The sequence below is a fragment of the Ipomoea triloba genome, chromosome 4 (genome assembly GCF_003576645.1).
Source record: "Ipomoea triloba cultivar NCNSP0323 chromosome 4, ASM357664v1".
In the NCBI taxonomy this organism is placed as follows: Eukaryota; Viridiplantae; Streptophyta; class Magnoliopsida; order Solanales; family Convolvulaceae; genus Ipomoea; species Ipomoea triloba.
The window spans coordinates 21540593-21551185 of record NC_044919.1 but is presented as its reverse complement, the minus strand read 5'-3'; positions in this window follow the sequence as shown (position 1 = coordinate 21551185).

Sequence of the window (10593 nt, the reverse complement as noted above, 5' to 3'; positions counted from 1 at the left end):
CATATAACTCAGGAGAAAAAGTGTCATTTTCTTTAATTCTATAAATAAAGGAATTCATGAAATGTGAAATATTTTATAATCCGACATAAAACACATACCTCAAAATTGTACAAAAGTTACAAATTAAATGTGCTGCTAGAATTAATTTTTTTTTTAAAAAAGTGCTGCTAGAATTTAACACTCTTCAGTCAAATTTTAACTTTTTTGAATACTACTGACTCTATTACAATGCAGTTCATAACTACTTTCTCAACCTATTGAAGGTTAAGGAAAGGTTTGATGTCACTGAACTACAAGGTCCTTGGCCAGTCAAATTTTAACTAATTTGCAAATAACAATGATTATCAAGACAACACGACTTGTAGTCTCCTTGTTACATTAACGTTATATAAATTCTTGTTCATTCCGTGAATATATGCACACGCGCGTGTATGTGATATAGGATTGTAATTATTATTTCGCGGTGAATAATAATGGTCACGATATAAATAATGAAAATATTGTCCTCATTAGCTAGCTAGCTAGCTAGCATAATGAAGTTGTTAGCCAAGTTAGGTGCTATATGGTACGTTGCATATACAGCATGCAGCACAAGCTTCCACTGAAGAGTGACCCCATGACATATAAAATCCAGGATAATATTGCGTAAGCCAACCGGACATTATATATATTGCATGGCATGTAAAACTAGGACTGCACCAACTACTTGGTAGTATATGGTATACATGCATATAGATAATTATTTTAAATCATTTAATTTTATAATGTATTAATATATGTACTTTATTTATTATTATTATATTGACCCTCTCTGAGTACGTACAGCACCAACCCACCAGAAAACGGCCACAAAACATCCTTAGGTTGACGTCAGGGGTTCATAATATAATGTTGGTATATGTATGTGTAGGTTTAGGTGTTGTTTTTGTTTTTGTTTTTTATTTTATTTTGTAGGTTGTCGAGAGGGGTATAAAGGTAAATTGGCGGGCGGCGGAGAAAGCTTTGTAATATAGTACAGGACCACCTAACTTTATCAGGCAAATTAAAGTTGGAGGGGATAAAAGTGAGGCAGGTCCACGCACGTGCTTTGCGCGTGGGGTGCTCCACCACTATGTGATGGCAGCTTCAGCTTCTTCCCACTAATTTTTTCTGGGTTCCAAATTACCAAATATTGTTATAAAATATATATTTACGTGGCCTTGTAGGTCCATTATATATAATACGACGCAATACGACGTCGGCTAAAGTCCTAGCCGACGTCGTATTGCGTGGGGGCTAAGTGAATTTGGTGATACGACGTCGGCTAATGTTCTAGCCGACGTCGTATCAAAGGTCGACGGTGGGCGTTTGCGATACGACGTCGGCTAAATATTAGCCGACGTCGTATCCCGTAGTAGTTTTAGATGTATACCTTTAACGTCGGTTATTATCACATAATCGACGTTAAAGAGTTTTTTTAATTTTTAATTATTTAAATAACATATAACGTCGGCTAATTATTTAGTCGACGTTAATTAGCCGACGTTGTATGTGATTTCTGTAGTAGTGAAATAATTGTTCATGATACGACAAAAATCACATCACAAATATGTAATAATCACCCAAACATGTAATTGCTATATCACATATATACAATTGTCACGTTAGTAAGTGACTGGTTGATTGTGAATGGTAAATGTAGGGGCGTATAACATAATATATTTTAAAAAATCAATTGACAATAAAATAGTACAATGTGAGAAAAAGAAAGCCATAGATTTAGACAACTAGAAAGGGTGCGTGTGTTATGTTGAAATAATTGCAATATTTTAAAACTAGATTTGTTTCAAAAAAAATTGAAAATCGATTTGAAATATAAATTAATTTTTGTCATTTACTTTCCTTATATTATAGGTAGCCGATCGTAAACAATGTAGGAGTGCAATTGATATCTGACATTGAACAAGAAGCATTGGGAATCTATAGAAAATATAATGTAAATAGTATTGATATTCATATAATCAAATTATTATTATTATTATTATTATTATTATTATTATTGAATGGTCTGAATATATATATTTCTAGTGACTAGTCATTTTATTGGGTTTAAATAATTTATTATAAATTGACAAGACGATCATGAATTTTCATATATATGGACTAAACATGAGTTGCCACTTTATAATTTATGTGAGAATATTTCTAACATATAAATACTACATGCTGTTATAACTGGTAAATTAAAAAGCTCTTTTAAGTCGTTAAAATAGTAATAACTTATTATAAATTATTTAAACTCGCATTTTCAAGTAGGGGTGCGGGTTTTTTTTCAAAAATCAAAGACAAAATTAGACTTATAACTAGAAATTCGTCAATCACCAACCACTTGTTTTACTAATAAATGCCCCAAGAGCTTAGTATGATGGTTTCTCACCTGACTTGATGTCAGACTAATTAAAGGCGGTAGTGTAATGTTCGAATCTCTCACTAGAAATATGAATGATAAAAGGCCCATGATGATGGAAGGTGTGGATTGAATCCCTTGTGTGCGCATGAAGACTGAGGTTTGACTAATTGGCTGATTGCGCCACTCGCAATTTACCTCTACAGTGGCTCTAAGTTGGGACGAGTGAGGCCATGTGTGTTTAGAATTATTTCGCCGAAGCTAGGATCACCTAAAAAATAACACAAATTAGTGAAATTGTTAACTTATTCAATCGCCGCCGTGATTGAAAATCTTAAAACCTTATAAAAACCTAAATACTATCCACCTTTTTTTTATGATCATGATGATGAAAGGTGGATGTGGATTAGATTTTTTGTGCACGCATGAAGACTATGGTCTAACCGGTGGATTTCTTGCGTCACTTGCAATTTACTTCTATAGTGACTTTAGGAACGAGATTGTAAACAAAGAAATTTGAATATATATATATGTAAGATTCAAAATTCATGTTACAATATGATATATCAATATGGGGTGTGGGTATAATATCTCTGGATGATCTTTTGATTCTTCAATTGATGTCTTGACGCTCCATTGAAGGGCCCCCAGATCTCTACTGGCTTGATCTTCAAAGAAGAACTTATATGTTTGTTCTTCTGAAGGGCCTCCGGTGTTCAAATGGCTTGATCTTCAACAGGAGATTTGGATCAATATGATAGGCATGGAGGAGCTTGGGGGGCTTTTACTGCTTTTATTATGATTTTTCCAGGATGTTTACATAGAAATAAAAGCTACTATTTATAGGAGTAGGATAGAAGAGTTTTGATAAATTCAAACTCTTTTGATATTATCTAATTAAAAAATTAGATAATATCAATATTATCCAAATATATATTCAAATCTAATATTCAAATCTAATAAAAACTAATTACATTTGTTAAATTTTCAGTGTCAACAAATGCCCCCCTCGGGACTTGCTTGTACGCCACTTGAGAAAATATACCACCCGAAAGTATGTAGTGCAAGTAAGTCTCGACACTACAGTTAAATATATAAGGCCGTTTTGACTCGTGCCAAGGAGCATGGATATGAGGCCGTTTCAACTCGTTCCAAGGAGTATGGATATGAGGCCATTTTGACTCGTGCCAAGGAGCATGGATATGAGGCCGTTTTAACTCGTGCCAAGGAGTATCATTTACCTTCCTCCATTTCAAATTTCATATGGGGTTTGCCCCCATATCGGTGCCTATGAAGAGATGAGAGGCAGAGCTGTCCCACTGGGCGTGCCAATTTGTAAACAAAGAAATTTGAATATATATATATGTAAGATTCAAAATTCATGTTACAATATGATATATCAATATGGGGTGTGGGTATAATATCTCTGGATGATCTTTTGATTCTTCAATTGATGTCTTGACGCTCCATTGAAGGGCCCCCAGATCTCTACTGGCTTGATCTTCAAAGAAGAACTTATATGTTTGTTCTTCTGAAGGGCCTCCGGTGTTCAAATGGCTTGATCTTCAACAGGAGATTTGGATCAATATGATAGGCATGGAGGAGCTTGGGGGGCTTTTACTGCTTTTATTATGATTTTTCCAGGATGTTTACATAGAAATAAAAGCTACTATTTATAGGAGTAGGATAGAAGAGTTTTGATAAATTCAAACTCTTTTGATATTATCTAATTAAAAAATTAGATAATATCAATATTATCCAAATATATATTCAAATCTAATATTCAAATCTAATAAAAACTAATTACATTTGTTAAATTTTCAGTGTCAACAGAGATCATGTGGGCTTAAGATTAATCTAGGAAAGTTAGAATCACCTAAGTATTAATTAAAAAAAATGACATAATTATTGAAAATTGTTAACTTCTTCAATCACCACCTAAGTGGTCGAAAATTGTAGAAACCTTATAAAAACTTAAATTTTGGTCACTTTTTTGGTTGGTCATAAAATATTAACCTCATGAGAGACTGAACTTAAATCATTATTATATTAGGGATCAAAAGTTTCTTTGCATACCGATTATAATTCGTGGACAAAAAAGTGAGAAAATGAAATAAAATAAAGAATCTTGATAAGTAACTATGGGTTCCAATGGAATGGGCATTTGGGCATGCAAAATGAATATAAAAATGGGAAGAGAATCGGGTGAAGGGGCAAAAGTTGTTCGTACGAAACAAGATCAACCAGCATCATTCCATTATGAACTGAATCATCCATACATGCAAGCAAGTGTACGATTTCAATAAATATTTTTTTTGGAAAAGGATCAAATAGGCCCCTGAACTTTATAAAAAGTCAATTAGACCCCTAAACTTTTGAAAGGTGCAATTAAACACATGAACTTACAATTTTAATGCATCCTACCCCTTCAGCGGGTTAACTAAGTCTCCACTAACTTCCGGTAAAATGCTGACTTGTCAATATCATTAAGATTTGATCTGCCACATAAGCAAAGTACCCAAAAAAAAGTCAAAACAACAAAAAACTCAAACTGGCTCATATCCTCTTTCCCGGAAGGCATGCCGGTGCGGAGGTGCGGCGGGCTTTCCGACTGGGCAAGTTTTTCTGTCCTCCTCCTCTGCAAGCTTTTCTGGTGGTGGCATCAGTTTTGCCTACATCCATGTACTCGTGGCTGAATGAGCTGAAATCGGAGGAGAGGAATCTGCACTTATCTATCTTCTCACCTGGGCCGACCACATAGCAGCAGCAGCTTGGAGACGACGAAACCATGTAGCGCATCGCCTGCTACTTCGCCTAGGCCCTTGCGAACAGGGTGCTCCGAAGTCTTCCACACATTTATCCAGCCCTCCATTACACCAAGCTGGCTTCTTGACGGATGATTTCCTCGCACCAAGGTGTTCATTGAATTTAGCTTTATTCTATCTATGTAAATATGATCCTTTATTCTTTTTTCCTTTAGCTTTAATATTTATATGAAGCCACTATAGATGGAGTATATATATATGTATATATAATCTTCAAGTTGCATGCAAACACTGTATTATTGTACGTAGTTCCCAGAATAGATATGAGCTTTAAGAGGCATTAGATCGAATAATCACACTGCTAGTGAGTTAGTGTACGTGCCTGTTAATTTTATTAATATTTATAAACAAGAGAATTATTCTTCTAGTTGACGTTTGAAAGTTGTTATTTATATGCATGGCCAGGTTTGAAGTAGCATAACATTTGATGGATAATACAACATGATTAAACTGGGAATAGTAAAAGAAAAATATACTACTGCAAAAAGCATCTATATTGCAAATTAAAGCTTATTTCAGACCACAAGAAGAAGATGCATGGATATGGTTTCTCCCTCAACAACATCCTTTCCCTTCAAGACTATCATCATTTGCTCGTCCCGTTTAGAATCCTCCAGTTTCTATTATTGCATGTCGTTTGCTCAAGGAATAATAATTCCCTTCTAGTGGGAGATGCAGCCTGGCCGGCCCCAAACCTGGCCAATATGACATCGCCAGTTCTCCAAAGTGGCTTTTCCGGGTGGCCAGCCATAATTGAGACCATGGAAAGCAATAAAATGGTGCACATAATCGATTTTCACGCTGCCGACCCAACACAGTGGTGTGCTCTGTTTCAAAGGGCCGTCACATCTCCGCATAGGCGTGCACCCCGTGAAAGTGGTGATGAGCAAAGGGTATGAGTCGAGTTACCAAAGGCCCGTTCAATCCAATATATTTGATGAGCAAAGAGTATGAGAAACCGAAGCCACCACCAAAAAAACTTGCAGAGGAGACAAGGACCGAAAAGCTTGCCTGGCCGGAAGGCTTGTCGCACCTTTGCAAATCTGGCGTGTACCTGGTGAAAGAGGTGATGAGCAAATGGGTTTTAGTTTTTTTTTTTTATTTTTTTTATTTTTTTTAATTGTTTTGACTTTTCTTTTCTTTGCTTATGTGGGGAGTCATATTTTAATGATGTTGACAAGTCACTTGCCAGGTTGGATCTTATCACAAGCTACCGGATTTACTTCATACATTCCACTATGTTCCTCCCTTCTATTGTACCAACAAGAAGTATTCTTTGAAGGGAAGTGCTATTGAGACAAATGCCCCACTCGATGAAGAATCGAGGAGCATTTGTTCTTCGTCGGTTAAACCTCCATAAAATAAACTAATTACATCGATATCCCAAGGATGCATCAAATCACGTGGACATTGCCTTTTCAATATTTTGAATCTTCTCCAAGCTTCTCCTAAGCTTTCCAATCTTCCTTGTTTAAAATCTTGGATTTGCCTTCGGATTTTCATCATCTTGGTTATTGGAAACAATTCATTCATAAACTCTTTGTGTAGTTGTTGTCAAGAACCGAAGTGGTGGTCATCTTGGCTATCTAGCAATCTTGCAGCTTCGCCAATCACGGAGAATGGAAATAGTTTCAATCTAATAACCTCTTCTGTGACACCCCAACTTTTCACAAGCTGAGATAGCTAAACTTTAAGCATGAAAGCTGCCTATCTCAACTACCAAACACAACATAGCGGAAGCAATTTATAACTTAAGTGGTATCATGCCACATCTAGGTAAGGAAATACACAGCCCAGAATCCCTAGATGCACAGGCTATCCAAAAACTCAAACTGAATAAAATATAATCCTCAAATCATCATAACAACGAGAATTCTAGTCAAAGGTATATAATCCAAACATAGGCTCACATGCCCAAAACATAAGTCTAAACAAACATAAGCTATGTCTAAGCAGCCTCATAACGATAAGCTCTAACGCGCTTTCGCTTAGACTTACTCCACACCTGGAAAACATGTAAGAAATCATTAGCAAAAGACTGCTAAGCAACCACCATTCACACTCGTGAGAAACATACATATATCGTAAGTTTGTAAATAGGTTTACACACCCATATAGAATATACACACCAACGAACTGTTCAGCCTCAAGACTCTTCAAGTACAACCAACAACCAACACGGATGCATAAACATCAAGTTTATACACAAGATGCCAACTGAATCACCATACCAACAAACGAACACAAAGGAACCAACCAAACCGATATAACAAGAAATAACAACACTAACTGAGGTACAACCTCTGCCAAAGATCATAAGGAAACCATTCCTACCATCATACCAAAGATAAGCACTAACCACCATCCCCAAATTACAATAATAACCATAAAACCAACCACCACAACCATATCATAACACGGAGGCAACAAGCCCATATCACAGAGGCATACAAGCCCATATCACGGAGGCACACAAGCCCATATCACAGAGGCACACGGGCCCAAATAAGAAGGCATATGAAGAAGCAGTTTTACATAGGGTGATTCGTCAAAAGATATTTATGTTAAAACGGAAAGTATGTAAAAGATATTTGAGTGCAAGAGTGTAGTAAAGTAAAAGTAATTTTGTGAATATGTAAAAGGGGTAGGGATTGGATAGTGTTCATGAATATTGCATAGTGGAGTGTCTAAGGTCATGGATTAGGATTACTAGGATATTGTCTATTTAAGAGTGTGTTGTCTTAGTCCTATTTAAGGTCATGGATTAGGATTGTGTCAAACATATGACAACCTATTGCCCTCCCCGGCAACGGCGCCATTTTGAAGAAGCAGTTTTACGTAGGGTGATTCGTCAAAAGATATTTATGTTAAAACGGAAAGTTTGTGACTCCCCGAGTGTCGGTCTCGAAGGAGGGACGTGGAAGTGTGTCAAACGTTCAGGAGTTTACTTGATTGGATCATGCATAGGATTCGAGTGTGGTGAAGGGTGGATTTGTGAGTGAGAGTAGTTCATTTGGTTGGTTTGAGTGCAAGAGAGTAGTAAAGTAAAAGTGATTTTGTGAATATGTAAAAGGGGTAGGGATTGGATAGTGTTCATGAATATTGCATAGTGGAGTGTCTAAGGTCATGGATTAGGATTGCTAGGATATTGTCTATTCAAGAGTGTGTTGTCTTAGTCATTTTCCACCTTTGTGTACTAAGGTTTCTTCGACTTAGGAGTGCCTTCAAGCATCCAAAGTTCTAAGAGGAATTTTATCAAACACTTAAGCTACACACTATCCTACTATTCTTAAGAAGTCCATAGGAACTTTGATTGTGTCAAGCTTCAAATCCTAACTCTAATCAAAGACATGAAAGTGTCAAGAGCTCAATCTCTCATCTAGATTGGCCAAATCCAAACAAGATCTCATCAAAACAACAATCAAAAGACAAGAATAGATAATCCATCAACACAAACTCATAGATCCAAAATATAGAAATAAGATCATCACAAAAGCAATATTCAATCACACAATCCAAATCCCTAGACTAAATTAGCTACTCATAATATGAAATGCAAGCAAAAGCTAATTTAATCCAAGAACAAGATAGCTAAAATTATAGAAATGAAATAGAGATCACCTAGAGAGAAGAAGATCTTCAATCCAAGCTTGTTGTCTTCTACAATGGAGATTTATCTAATCTAAAAAGCTAAGAAAAATGGAGAAAGTTCTCCAAAGGAAAAACTAAGAAAAGGAAAACTAACTTTCTGGGCTCTTCCTTTTGGAAATTCATCAAAGGGGTTTAAATAGTCTCCGAAATGACAACCCTAGCTGAAATTCGCACATCACCGTCTCCATGCCTCTCACACGTGTGTGAGCGTGCGTGGGAAGCTTCTGGAAAGTTTTCACGCCTGCTCACACGTGTGTGGCCTTCCAGTTTGGTCCTCCGGGGCTTGCTCACACGTGTGTGGCCTTCCAGTTTGGTCCTCCGGGGCTCCGCTCTTGCCGTGTGGCCTTCCAGTTTGGTCCTCCGGGGCTCCGCTCTTGCCTTGTGGCCTTCCAGTTTGGTCCTCCGGGGCTCCGCTCTTGCCTGGTTTGCTCTTTAAGCTCAACTTTTGGTCCTATTTGCTCCCGGGGCTCCTGTTTTTACTTCTTTTAAGCTAAAAGTAGCTTTTGTGCATCAGTTAGTGATTTTCAAGCATTTACGCACATAATTTACCAAGTAAGGATGCTATAGATGCGATAAAACACCCTAAAATGTGCCTGAAATAAGGGTATCTCGGAGTCTTATCAGCATACAATACCCTCCCAAATCCAACCTCAATTATACCATAATTCCACCAACTAAACCCCAAAGGTTATCAAAGATTCAACAAGAGAAGTGGAGGAAGATAATACCACTGCAGCGCTAGATGTAGCAACTATGAACGCAAGAGTATTTCGTGGGAGAAAGAGAACTAGAAGAATATTTTGTGATACTACCACACTAACTTTTGAAAAAATTTCTGAATATTTTTATCTGCCTTCTGAACAAGCTGTAGAAGAATTGCTGGGCGCAAAGTTTTTAAGAAAAAGTGTAGGGAAGTGGGGATTTCCTACTGGCCTTATCGAAAACTTGTGAGTCTGGACAGATTATTGGCAAAAGTTCAGGTAATTTCGATATTCCTATATCTCTTTCAACTTAACATTTTCGAATGGGGTTTAACAATATGTGATATAGGAATTTGGTGAAATCAAAGGTCAAGTTGAACTGCAAAGGACAATTAAGGGGATAGTGGATGAGAGGGATGCGATACTTCAAATCCAAATTTAGACTTGACTGAAGCAACAGTAAGGCTTAGAGACAAATGTGACAGGAATAGTTCTAGAAAGAGAAGGTATATAGATCCAGCAACTTTTCCTTCTACTACTCCTGGAAGTTCATCACAAGCTCCTATAATTCCTAATATTCTTGAATTGGCACCAGAAGCTTTTCTTTCCACTACTCCTGCGAGTTCATCACAAGCTCCTATATTTCCTGATATTCTTGAATTGGCACCAGAAGAAATACAAGAAGTACTTGCTTGGCTAGATGAGGATGTTCCTCCTCCCAAAAATATTAGTGACAAATAAATACAAGTGTACACGAAATGTAGTGAACAACTAGAAAAATAAGCACTAAGCAGGTTCGACAGTTGTGCATGTAGTGAACACAAATTGATAAACAAAAATTTCAAAGGACTTTTGGCAAACTTCATAACCTATGTACTCAAGACAGTTGGAAAAGAAAATGATTTGATACAAGAAATCAAACTTTAAACAAACAAACGTATGGACTATGATGAGCATGCTCAAAATATATATATATATATATATATATATATATATATATATATATATATATATATATATATATATATAT